Source organism: Neopelma chrysocephalum, unplaced genomic scaffold, assembly GCF_003984885.1.
Source record: "Neopelma chrysocephalum unplaced genomic scaffold, ASM398488v2 Primary Assembly neopelma1_177, whole genome shotgun sequence".
Taxonomy (NCBI): domain Eukaryota; kingdom Metazoa; phylum Chordata; class Aves; order Passeriformes; family Pipridae; genus Neopelma; species Neopelma chrysocephalum.
The window spans coordinates 851,035-864,841 of NW_020897839.1; the positions used below are offsets into that span (position 1 = coordinate 851,035).

Sequence of the window (13,807 nt, forward strand, 5' to 3'; positions counted from 1 at the left end):
ATCAAGACAAAATCTTGTTTCAAGTAGTCACTGCTTTTCCAGGATACAGGAGAAAAGTAATGTGAAAAAGGGAATAATTACCAATTAAAATGATAATTAATAAAGATTGTGTCAATGTTCTTATCAGTCCCCTGCACATAGGCTATTTTTGCCACTTGCTAAAGCTAAAAAAAATTAACAGCAATGATGGAATATGCAAGTGAACATCTTATTTTATCAATACTAATAAGTTTTCAGGATTATCAACACTGACCTTAAAAATAAGTAAAGAGACACTTTGACACCATCCACAACTCCTACAGCTCTGTCCAAATGAAATGAGATTTGGGCAATTACCTCACTGAAGGGGCATAAGCAATGGTTTGCTCATGGTGTGCAGGATGACTGAAACAAAAGTGAGTTTCCAAAATACTGATGACGTGAGGGTATTAAACTCAGTTTCAGCAGATGAGGGAGGAGGAGCTGATTTCTCTCCTGCTCACTTTCAAGTAGCACCTTCACAGATTTATTTTTAATTTGCAACATATCCTTTGAAAAATTATTATGCAGAAAACTACAGAATGTCAAATTCATAATTTGGGACATTAATAGATATAGACTAGGAATTACCAGTCTGTGTGCTATGGGGATGCTTAGGGATTGTGTTTTTATACTTTCAGCAAAGTGCAAAAACTGGAGGACACCGAAGTGAGTAGAAGACACTGAGGTGGGATCAAGTGCTGTGTGAGCAGTGTTACTGTGCAGTCTGCCATTATTATAGAAACCCCCAAGAAATAAGGATAATTAACCATTCAAGGCAGTGTCTGAATTTAACACCAGGACCATCACTGCATGCATATAGTACATAGTACAGAATAACTGTTGTAAGAGTGAACATTCCTTCAACTCCACAAATCCTAGAAGATCAATAAAAGAGAATTTTCAGTACTCTCTACACTGCAATGGTGTTTTATGGAAAGAAAACAGAAGGACTTTAAGGGAGGCCAATGTAGATATTTCTTATGGATACATTCCATAAGTTATGAGAAAAATAGGGAAGCTTAGAAGTTCAATCAAGACTGAATTTTGTGGTTCCTTTAATACAACAATTACATTGCCCCAACTTCTGTGCCACCTGCGAAAACTACACAGGAAACAGAGTGGCTGCTTGGAGGCCGGGATGGTTTGGAGCTGGGGATCCTTTCCCAGGGAGAGCTGCTGGGCACGAGCCAGTTTGCTCTTCCTCAGGTTCTGGTGTCGACTCCTTTCTTGTGAGAGGCTACAGAAAGACACACTGGAAAACCATAATTTACTTTGCTAAACAAATGAGAGGCAAATCCTCTGACACTGGTATGGAGCAGATAACAGTGAGCCACATCTGTGCAGTGAGTTACTGCAGGGATTTTGTACAGAGCAGGGTCCTGGTTTTCTGTAAGAGTTCACAAGCTCCTATTCCCCGTATTTGCTTTTAATCATAGTCATAGAATGGTCAATGTTGGAAAAGATCTCTAAGATCACCCAGTCCAACTGTCAACCCAGCACCACCACCATGTTCACCACTAAACCATGTCCTCAAGTGCCATGAACGTTCCTTGAACAGTTCCACCACTCCCTGGGCAGCCTGTTCCCATCCTTGACAACATTTTTGGTGAAGAACTTTTCCTAATATCTAATCTAAACCTCCCTAATGCAACTTGAGGCCACTTCCTCTTGTCCTGTCGAGGTGGAAGTAAGATGATAAGTATGAAATCAGTGTCTAACCTAAAATCTTAATAATCCTTCTCTGTGCAAGGTCTGACCCCAAACCATCAATAACATCTAGTTGGTGCTGAGTGAACTGCCAAGCCCAAGTCAGGAGCTGCCTTTTAGTGGGTTTTGCTGCCCAAGTGGTTGGACTTGATGATCTCACAGATCTTTTCCAATCCTTATGATTCTATGATTCTAGAAGCTGGAGTATCCATTCTCATCTATGCTCTGTTCAGCCAGGGATCATCAACTGAAAAGCCTGAAGTTAGGCTTCCCTTTGCCACTTCACTGGTGTCATAATCTGTTTTTTATCTGCATTATTTATTTAGGTGCTTCTTGCCAGCATTTCTTGTCTATCAAGGGCAGATCGCTGACAGGTTTCTTATATCACACTCCAAATACCAAAGTAAGTCACCCTTTAGAAACCTCAGGGTTTCAGGAGCATGCACAGGCTTTTTATCTTCTTAACTTCCTACAGAAAATGGAAAGGGAAATGTATAATAAAAATGTATAAGATACTGTTCAGCCCAAAACGAAGTAGGGACAAACCCAGAAAAAATGGCTGATCCAACAAAAAGCAGAACATGCCAACAGCCCCCCAGTGCTGCCTTGCTGCAGCCAGAGCTGCTGCCAGCAGAGCCCTCAGGCAGCCCCAGCAATGCACAGAGCTGTTTACTTTGGCTGTTTCTCTGAATAACCTGCTTGTAATTAGGCACTTTTTGTGGATATCACATTTCCATGTCACTGGCCTTTTTTCTCTCTATTTTCAGGTTTTCTTTTGAATGTTCCATATGATTTAACAAGGCAGCACCTTCTTCTTTTATAGCCAAATTAGGTGTTAGAAATTAATCACCCACAGCAGGCCTCCCACTTGTCGATACTTTGACCAGAAACCTCAGTTCTTATACGTGTGATATGAAATCCAGGGAGGATTTTGAAGATGTGCAGTTCTCTCCTGTGTGCTACTCTGAATTTTATTCCCATTTGTATTGCTCTAAAGAAGTCTCATGACATATTTACTGAGAATAAACAGGAATGTGTGGTTGAGCAACCTCATGCACAGGTTATATTTCCATAGGTAGCTCCATTCCATTTGCTGCCTGGCCAGAAAAACATCTCGTAAAGGCCAACACTGAGGAGAACTGACATGTTTTATTGTGTCACACTCATCCAACAAGTGTTTTGAGGCTAAATCAATAAAAGACAGATCTGCAATCTCTCACATATGATTATATTTGATTTACTACTCATGAACTATTAAACTGTGAGAATAAGTACACAATCCTTCTAATCATAACAGTACTTTCAGAATAACAAATATATAGTGAAACCACACTGCTTCAAATTAATAAACATAAGCATTTGCTTTACATAACTTGTTATTTAATGTACTGGGTACAAGGAAAATATCCTGTTTAGTGTTTTGCTCATATATCATGAAGAGAAATAGCAAATACATATCATTCCCATGCCAACTTGTATCTAAACCTGTAATTTGTAAACCCAGGAATCCTCAGTATGTGTTTCATCAATCCCATAACACAACCCACAGAGAATTTTTAAAATGGAATTAATTACACACTTTAATGTAAATTACAAATGGAATGAAATACAAGCCATACATTCATATGCAAGATATTACATTACATTAAAGTTCTAATTCAAAGAATGGCCTAAAAATCTATAATAAATCTGACAAGTCATTCTTTCCTTATATAGATTTTCCAAGTTAATTTTTAATATTCATATCTCTTTTTTAATATTCATGTATCTTTTTAGAAGAAACTTAATGAGGCATATTACCTAAGTGTAGCTTTTGATGTGACATCTCCTTCAAACTGTGATTCATCAAACAATGTACAGGTATATTTACTTTTCCTGAAGTATTTTAAGAACAAAACCCTGAATTGAGTATTTCTCATTAAAATAGTGAAAATAAAATAGAAGTGTTCTTGATTTCAGAGGTAAAATAGAAAGAATAATATTGCTGGGATTATATTTCAATATTAGTGCTTTGCATATGATGAGCAGCATAAAGGATATTTTAGAGAAAATGGGTTAAAATCACAAATGGAACATGCCAGACAGCCAAGGCCAAAAGTGTCTTGACAAGTATTGAGTTTAACCAAGGCTATGACAAACAGTCAGGTTTAGCCAGATTCAGCATAAAGTATTACAAAAATCACTTGTACACAAGAAATTAATTGTAAACTTATGATTAAGAGTTTCCTGGTTTTGCTTTTCTTTGTGGTTTCATGTCTGGATCCAAACTTTCACTATATATTAATACTTTGAGTGATAACATTACTTATTTTGATTTCCACCTTGAACGTTAATGGGACAAACCATACTGGAAACTGAAATCAGCCTCAAGCTCATAAAAAATTTAACAAACCTTCAACTAACTGTCAAAGTTGGTCCTAGTTTAAAGTTTCCTATTGAAATCCCTGTCTGACATTAATCTAAATCTTTTAATTACTTGCTCTGTTAATAGAAGCTTACAGGCTCAGAGCAGTGGACTATACACTCCAGTATGCAATGCTGTGACTTCCTAAATTAGAAAGCAATCCTCTGGTCTGCATGAAATTAAATTTATTCTTTAATGAAATTTTAACCAAAATACTTCATCAGGGATCTCAGACACTTGCATTTCTCTATCTACTCCAACATTTCTTTTCATCTCATAGCAAAAACACAGTTGCTAAACTGCTCATTATCTGACCTGTATCACCTGAGATGTTGGGTATCTCCTTTCTGCCTTATGCAAGTCAAAATTACAGTTCTTCTCTCAGCAATCCTCATAAATCTGCACTTTGCTCCTTATGTTTTCTGCTTCTTCTAATTTCAAAATCAGATCTGCCTCCAGCTTCAGCTCCTCTCATTTAATTTTTTCCTTTGTATATTTTCTTGGTACATGGAGTCAGCTCCATGAAATTGGTTAATTCTGTTCCTCTAAGTTTCTCTCTGATATAGCTAATATAAAACCATTGAAATATAGGTGACATTTTATTCTGCTCCTCTTCTTTCATATCTAGACTGAAAATAACAGGATTTATTGCGTGTTGCCAGACACATTTTAGATGCTACTGTAAAACAAAATAATTCATTGATTCAGCAAAATGACTTTGTATAGCATTTTCAAACCACAGAATCACACAATATCCTCAGTTGGAAGGGACCCACAAGGATCATCACTCCAACTCATGGCCCTGCACAGACACCCCAACAATCCCACCCTGTCCCTGAGAGTGTTGTCCAAACCCTCCTGGAGCTCTGGCAGCCTTGGGGCTGTGCCCACTGCCCTGGGGAGCCTGGGCAGTGCCCAACCAGCCTCTGGGGGAAGAACCTTTGCCTGAGATCCAACCTGACCCTGCCCTGACACAGCTCCAGCCGCTCCCCTCAGGAGGAGCTGCAGCCCCCCTGAGCTCTGCCCTCCCGCTGAACACACCCAGTGCCCTCAGCTCTCCCCCCACCAGGGTGAACAAGGACTAGGAAAAGCATTGAAAAACAACCAAAATACTGTATATTGCCTGTGCATGTGCACACAGACAGTTCACACCTAGAAAAGCCCGGACAACTGAATATCCTCACATGACAGGCTTCCAAGGAATGCTGCTACGTGGCAAGGATAACAGTCTGATCCACGTTTCTCCAAGACAGGAATCACCTGGCCATTTCCAGCATTTTCAGGGACATGCATTCCCAACTCAACAAGATCACTGGGGAGGAAGCAACACTGTGATGCAGATAAAATAGATTTCCCTGTTGATAGCTGAGCTGGCTGATATTTCCTAGCAGTGATCAATTTTAATGTAGGAAAATACATGGACTGTGGAAACAAAATCTGAAGCAGAAACCTGAATGACCACTGTTCCAAAATCAGCCTCTTGTTCCTTCAGCAGTGTTTGATACACAGTTTGTGTTCATGTTAACTTCCCTTAGGTGAGCTAATAAATCATATTCATCATTGCCATCACCATCCAATGATGTAAAACAGGGCATGTGGAAAGGGGAGATAGACAGGGAGGAAAATGGGGATGCAAGTAAAAGGTCATACTTCCAGAAAAGCCTTTGCCTTCTCAAGGGAATCAATATACAATCATTTTACCATAAGGTTAAATAGTTACTAATAATTGCTAAACCATCACCCTTCTCCCCTGCAGTGTACAGTTGCCTGGAAAAGGTCACCAACCCTCAAATAGAGCTGCAAACTGGAATTTGTCAGACCCCTTCCCTGCTGAATTCGTCAATCCACTTCTGCACTAGCCAGCAGCTGAATTTCTATTTTTGCTGGCGCTGGGTTCAGCTCCTTGGCAGAGCAGGGTGAGCCAGCCCGGGGCCAGCCCTGGAGCAGAGCGGGATGAGCACCGGGTAGCAGGGACCTGACAACCACCGCTGCTCCCAGTCCATCAGCCTTGGTCCTCTTTCCCACAATATAGGACTGCAACAGCACAGAAACATTTCAAACACACAGGGAGTCCTATTTTGTGCTGCAATGACTGTAATAAATGACAGACTGACTTTCAGAAGAGACTGAGTGAATGTAGAGTGAAAACCCCTCAGCTCCCAAGCCTGGTTTACACGTGCAGGAATCTAACATTCCTCAGGCATTAACATGCCTAATCCAGAGCTCATTCTTTCATAATTCAACTGCACAGTCATATTGCTGCTAATAAGTAGTTTACTGGTCTTAAAAAATGGCTGTTAACATTGCAGTTATAGGTGTTACTAAAGTCATAAATATTCCATTTACAATGCTTATGTCTCACCAAAGTTTAAGGCTATTTCAAAGATCAGATGTCTCATTCTTCAGTCTGCTTTTTCAGTAGAGGGATTTTGGTGGAAAGTTCTGTTTCTGTTTCAAGCAGAAACTTTATTGTTGTTGGAGTTTGATACAATGATGAAGGAAAACGGCTCACAGATGCTGACTGCAAAACTGAAGCTGAAAGTAAAGTTTTCCCTCTTTCTCTTTGGGAAGTTTTTCTTCACTTGTCTAGTTCTGGGAATTTCTGAAAATAAAATGAAAAAAAGAAGGAGAGCACACAAGTTTCAGATGTACATTGAGTGAAATTTTTCCTGTTCAAAATTGATCAGGGACTTCAGAAAACAGGGCAACCATGAGCATAACAACATTTCTTTCCGAACACAACACACTGCTACCCTTTAACACAGATGTAGTAATGGAGCATTAGAGTGCCCAGGATGGGTGAGACTTGGATTCAGCCCCTTCTTAAGGGAACTGAAAAGTGTGTTGCAACACACACATGGGAGCAAGCCTTTGGAAAGGAAATTAATGCATAATTAGGAGGTGAGCAGTAACCCCCTGGCAAAAGGGGTGACAGGGTAAAGGTGTGAGGGAGAAGGAACCATAGCCCTGTACCACCACTTATACCCTTAAAGAAAGTGGAAGTTTTCACTGCTTTCAGGGAAAAGTTCTGGTTTATGGGACTGTGGCATCTGATTGCCAAAAATTCTTATTTAAATCTGTCCCTTATTGAAAGATAAGTTGGAAAACCAGGGTTTTTTTTTAAATTCAGTTTTTCTTACAGTATGAGATCGTCGTAGCCTGTTCAGACATCTCAAGTTTGAAATGCTGTTGCTATGCAAAAGCACAACCGCACCTACCCAAAAAGTTTAAAAAAATAAAATTAAATGACTGAGTATTGCCAGCATGTGAAGATTGAACCAATTTTAAAAGTATTCAGGACTGAAATGGCTGAATTACTATTCAGACACTTCTGGATCTGATTTTAATATCTACACAATAGCAGAAATAGTATAATTTATGGAGCACACCACTAAAGATGGGGAAAATGATGTGGCAAACACCCAAAGGCTGATCATTTAATCTGGGGCAATGTATTGCAGTTACCAAATGCAGGCCACTCAGCTGTGGTGTGTATTTCAGCCACATTAGAAGACTCTGAGTTCATAGTTTCTAATTTTTGAAGTAGATCACAGCTGCCACATCGTTAGGACCTTACAATTATATCTGAAAAATAAATTGTATTATTAATAGGATGGTTATGGCCTGTGAGTATTAGATATTGTTGTTTGTGATTTGCACTTAAAGAGGATTTTAATCAAGTTTACCATTCTCAAAAAGTCTGGTTTGCATTTAAATAAGCATGCTTAGAAATTGGTCTGTTTTGCTCAATTATACAATGCCTCATTCTGGGGCCTCGAAATAATTTATTATACAGGCTCTGTGAGCAAGGAAGATGTATTGCATTGTACTTAAGCTTATCAAGTTTCTGCTGATTTTTGATGACAATGTCTGTTTATCATAATTATTACGAGTTGTCTGGGTTAATAAAACTTGAAAAACTATGTGGGAATTAAACCAGTGTGGAATGTTAAACCCACTGCTTGTGTAAGGCTCTCTGATACCATCTGTCCTTCATGGGTCTATGAAACCACTTGTTTCAGAGAATAATGGAATGGTTTGGGCTGGAAAGGACGTTAAAGCCCATCTCATTCCAACCCTTACCATGGGCAGGGACACCTTCCACTAGCCCAGGTTGCTCCAAGCCCAAATCCAACCTGGCCTTGGACACTTCCAGGGATCCAGGGGCAGCCACAGCTTCTCTGGGAAACCTGGGCCAGGGCTTGCCCACCCTCACAACCAAGAATTCCTTCCCCATACCCCATCTAACCCTGCCCTCTGGCAGTGGGAAGCCATTCCCCCTGTCCTGTCACTCCAGCCCTTGTCAATAGTCTCTCTCCATCTTTCCTGGAGCCCCTTCAGGCCCTGCAAGGCCACAATCAGGTCACCCCAAAGCTTCTCTTCTCCAGGCTGAATGATCCCAGCTCTCCCAGCCTTTAGAACCATAATTAGCTTGTGCACTGTAAGAAGTATCTGTAACCACTTTCTGTACTGGTTCCATACCATGCTATGATTTTTAAGAGATGCTTCCTACTGGAAGTGCATTCAGTAGGAAATTATTTCTAAAACCGGCAGCCAAAAAACTTTCAAAAGGTAAATCTTGATTTAATACACCTTTCAGAGGATGCAAAATACAACCGTCTGTTTTTATTTAGAAAGAATTTAAAGCACTCATTATTTCAGATTACACCAAGGGTCTTTTGTGACCTGAAATAAAAGCCCATATTTGCCTCAAAACCATATTAATTTGTCTTAGAATTAAATCTGTTGGCAGGAAGCAAGTTTTCAATCCAACACCAGGTCAATGACACCCCAAAGTAACAAGAATGCCCACAAAACTATTGCACAGTGGACAAAATACACTGTGAATATTCCAGCAGAAACAATAAAGGCACTGCATGCTTTCTCTTGGAATAGTGATCATATTCCTGACCAGGCTGAAGTCCTGCTTCTGTCATTAGTGAGGCTAAAAAGGTCAGGATTCCCTCTTTTGGGCTCTGGCTGTGATTATTTTGGGTCTGTTCTCACACCATTCTCAGTTATTCATTTATCAATAACAGCCCCAGTCACCCTCAGAGCTGTGGGATGAGCACAAACCCCAGGACAAAGCCCTGAGCTCGGCACTGCAGCCCCAGTGGAAGCGCAACACTATTTCTGCTGCAAGAACTGTGGAGTTAAAGAAGTGAAGAGACCAAACCAACATTAAGTAAGTTCATCCTACAGCAAATAAACCACAGAATGACAAGAGTTAGTGTTGTTCTGTTCCACAGTTCAATATAATGGAAGTGTTTGTTGCTCAAAGCAGGACTTTATTGATGTTTACAGATAGTTTTTATGGTTAATTTGTCACCCTGAGAGTCTCAATGTGTCTGTCTCAGTTTCTGCTCAGCAATGCCTGGACCATACACAGCCTATTTTCGTACCAAGGAGAAGGAAAAAAAATACAGTCTTAAATTCCTGTATCAAAGCAACTTTAACTTGTTAAGATAATTGTCTTGTAATGATTGATCTAGTCATGTCAAGATAATGAGGTTTTTACGGTCCCGAAGAAGATTTAATCTAATTTTTGGAGGGATTCTGATCTCACTGTTGCTGCTTTATCACTTTTAATCTCAATACTTTTATTTGAATTTGCTCTGCAAAATTCAATATACTTTTAGTTGACAGCTGAAAAAATAGAATAGTCTTTTTACACTAAGTTTTCCTGTGTTGCAACTGTGTTTTAAATCTTGTTATCATTACTCTGAACGAATGCAATTATGGAGTTGTTTTGCTACTTTAGACAGACAATACCCAGTATAATTTCTCCAACACAATAAAAGTACCTCTTAAAGAAAAAGTAGTAACCTGATTTGGAACAGAAAGTGGCTACTAATGGTGTCTTTAATTATTTGGTAGAGGATCATTTGTGAGAAAAGATATCTAAGGTTTTGTGTTATTCTTTAATAGAATATATTTGTGGTTATATGGGTTCAGTTTTGTAACAGTATGAGGGCAAAATAAATTTTGTATTAAAAAAATAAATGGTTAAACATTGTCTTCCTCAAGTCTCAGGCTTAATAAAACCTTTTTTTTTTAAAAATTCCCTAAGGCAAAATGGAAAATTACCACAATTTTGCTTGGTAAATAGCTCATAAACTTTTGTTTGTTTCCACTGATCACCATGTTTTAGGCACTCAAATTTGGTGGGGAGGAAAAAAAAGCACCACAGAGCTGAACTGAAATGAGAATAAAAACACTACGTTGATTAAACCCAGTTTGAGGCAAAGTGTCTGTCCACAGCAACTTGTATCTTCTCCCCCATAAACAGGGAAAACTACTTAGTCTATTTTTCTTCTGGGATTGTGTTGTTTGTTATATTTTCTTTCTGGCTCTATCCTCTTTGATTATTTTTGGTTCTTAATCTTATTACTTCACACTTCTGTACAAGTGAGCTGAATAAGCTACTTATCCAGCCTCTAAGCTGAATCTATCCAGATCATTTTGAATTTATTTGCTCTGTTCCTCTGTATTGACTTTATCCTCCTTTCCCTTTTCTATGACATCGGCAAATTTAGGTCAGTAATTTATAAAATAAACAAAAATGGCCCTAAAGATGCACTTTCTGATTTTCCTTTTAACTCCTTCCTGAACTGTTTTTTAATTTGTAATATTTACTCCTTCAATCAAAAGTAATTCCTTCAAAATTCATATGCCTTTCTGTAGGAGAATGCTTGCCTTATTTGTAGATCAAACACTTCTAAAATCTACTTTAAAATTAGCCCTACATTTCTCTCTTTTTCATCAGCTGAATATGTATTGCCATATTCTTCAGAAGGAAGACAAAGCCAGTAGTCACACAGTGCAGCATCCTAAGCCCAGCTCTGATAGGGGTCTCTTTTTGGTCTGGGCAAATCACTTCACCTCCCTTGCCACTCTCCTGGAATTCCCAATGCTGGGAATGCTTCACTAAGCATGTGCAAGGCTCTGCAGGCATGGTTAATGTGTCTTGCAGAATCCCAGTCTCTGTAGTCAGCAGCCTTCTGATGCATTTGTTCACATTGTTTTGGCTCCTGATGGCTCCTTGCATTCCCATTTTTTGGTCATCAATATCCCCTGGCTTGCTCCTTCTTCAATAAAACATTCTGCCCTAGGTGATAGGTAGTGAGCCAGTGGAGAGATGCTGTCACTTGGCTGGCTGTGACACATTTCAGAACACTCTTTGTGGAACTGTTGGGCACTTCCAAAGATTCAAATTATTTTATGCAAATATGTTTCCAGCGTGACTCTCAAAATACACCAAAATACTGGTTTTAAACCAATTTTATTTTCAGTTCAGAATGTATTTTTATCTATACCAGCGTTCTGAGTTCTGCCTCAGAGTTAGCACTGAATGCAAGAAGTTTTCTGTGTGAGCAAACACCCATCAGAGGACCAGGGGTGCAGTTTCCAAAGAGAATTTGGAAGACATTTCTTCCCTTCAGTGCTCTGTGCTAAGTGTATGGACAGTCCCAATCACCAGTCAGCACCATTTTTCTTTTTTTTTTTGTGGCAGACTCCTTGTAAGACAGCCTTGTACTGCTCATCATGTGAAACCTCCAGACAGCAGAGGCTGTTTTTGAGAGTGAATCATATGTGGGGCCACAGAGCTTTTTAGCACAGAAACTTTCAATCAGTCAATAGTTACTGGCTTATTTATGAGCTTTCCTGTGTGCCTGCATGTCAGATAAGCAAGACAGAAGGAGTGCTCTACTGAGGATTATTTTTGCTACCAAAGTTTGTCCTTAAGGGAAGACTAGTGTCCCCTAATTTGTAGCTCCTGGAGAGTAACAGTGTGACACTTGGCTTACTCAGACAGCCCTGGTGTGTCACAGAATCACAGTGTGGTTTGGGTTGGGAGGGACATTAAGGTACATCCAGTCTGACCCCCTGCCATGGGCAGGGACACCTTCCACTGGCCCAGGTTACTCCAAGCCCTGTCCAACCTGGCCTTGGACACTTTCAGGGATGGGGCAACAACAGCTTCTCTGGGCAACCTGTGCCAGGGCCTCCCCACCCTCACAGGGAACAATTTCTTCCCGATATCTAACCTAAACTTCTCCTTGTCCTGTCATTCCAGTCCCTGATGAACAGTCCCTCTCCAGTTTCCCTGCAGGCCCCTTCAGACCCTGGAAGGTGCTGTGAGGTCTCCACACAACCTTCTCCTCTCCAGGCTGAACAGCCCCAGCTCTCCCCTCCTGTCTCCATAGGGAAGGTGCTCCAGTCTCTTTATCAACTTGGTGGCCTCCTCCGGACTTGCTCCCACAGTTCCATGTCCCTCCAGAGTCCCTCACTGGCACTGCAGAGGGGTAATGTCCACACCAGGGAGCGTGGCCAGCACTTTGTCTTGCTCTCCCAAAGGGAAGCATTAAATGCTGGTGGCTGCCATGCTCGGTGCATGGCAAGTCATCACTCCCTCCTGCACAGAGTGGCAGCTGGAACCATCCCATATTCCTGGGCAGGAGCAAGGCAGCGGCTGGTCCCTTTGACTCCTGCCACATGGGTCCTCAATAGGTCCATTACTTGCCAATAACTCCAGATATCCAACTCTCCATTACAATTCAAAAAAGGCTTATTGAAAGCTGTTCCAGACAAACCCATGCTGGGTGGCCTTATCCAGGGAGCAGGATTAAAACAAGATGTAAACCAGGGCTGCAAACAGAGGGAAATCTGACCGCTCAGTGAGAAAGGACATGCAACTACAGTTAGAGAATTCCCTGGAGCAACTTGGCAGTGCTCCCCATTTACTGTATTTACACATCTAACCCCTGGGTTTTCAGCAAAATGCGATTCAGCAGCAGCACAGGCTACACATTCATGGAGGTGTTAGCAAGAGCCTGCCTCCTTGGTCCCACTCTTTTTAATTATAGCAATATTCCCTTTTTGCCTTTTCTTGTGTGAAGGTCATCCAGGTACTTCTTGTGGATTACTGGTACTTTCAGATGGTGAGAGCTTTCACAGGTGTGTGTGGCACGTGTGAAAATACAATAATCCCAACATACCTGAATGCTCTAGTTCCAAGTGCTTTCAGTAGTCTTCAGGATTAGTTGCTTATGTGCTGAGGGGTATTTTTATTTGAATGTGTTGGAAGATACGGTGGAAAACAGAAGCATTGATGAAGATTAACTGGAAAATAGAGCTGAGTTTGTGCAACAACTCAGAAGTTGCTGAATCTCCTTTGTGCTGGTTTACACAACCAGAGCAGCAACTCCCCTCCACTGCAAACTCACCCACACTGCTTTCTGCAGAGCAGCTGGGGGGGTCACAGTCCTTCCTTGACCTGCTGTAAAATCATGTTTTCCTTTTCCCTGAAAAATGATGTCTCTGTGTCTCTCCAGAAGCATCCATGCACATTTTAGGAGGCAGAGCAGATCCTGCTGGGGGCTGACTGGGTACAGCTTATCTTAAAGTGAAGGAAGTAAGAAATGGACTTCCAATGCTTAAAAAGCACAAAGGCTTTTGTCACAACAAACCCCGGGAGCTGCTTGTGCTGAAAGCACATTCCCTGCCTTGGTTTCCCCCTCAGCCTGAGCCCTCACGGGAGCTGTCGTTGATGGTCCATCCCTGCAGACCCTCGGTGCCCCTCAGCCTTCCCCAGATACCCAGTGCTGCCTGTGGGACATTCCCAGAAGCAGCTGAAAGATGCTCTAAGTCTCCTGCTCCTGTCTTTTCAGGCAC

General features: G+C 40.9%; 2 long non-coding RNA genes across 2 annotated transcripts; one reads left to right on the plus strand and one right to left on the minus strand.

The window, feature by feature from the left end:
- Window positions 1–1,080: 1,080 nt before the first annotated feature.
- On the minus strand, window positions 1,081–8,136 carry LOC113976635. The gene is made up of 3 exons (XR_003537128.1): window positions 8,088–8,136; window positions 7,273–7,346; window positions 1,081–1,258 (listed from the first exon to the last, which is right to left on the minus strand). It is a non-coding gene; the product is annotated as an uncharacterized LOC113976635 (long non-coding RNA).
- Window positions 8,137–8,469: 333 nt separating this feature from the next.
- Window positions 8,470–10,304, plus strand: LOC113976644. Its single transcript, XR_003537140.1, has 3 exons — window positions 8,470–8,573; window positions 9,172–9,317; window positions 10,203–10,304. It is a non-coding gene; the product is annotated as an uncharacterized LOC113976644 (long non-coding RNA).
- Window positions 10,305–13,807: the final 3,503 nt, after the last annotated feature.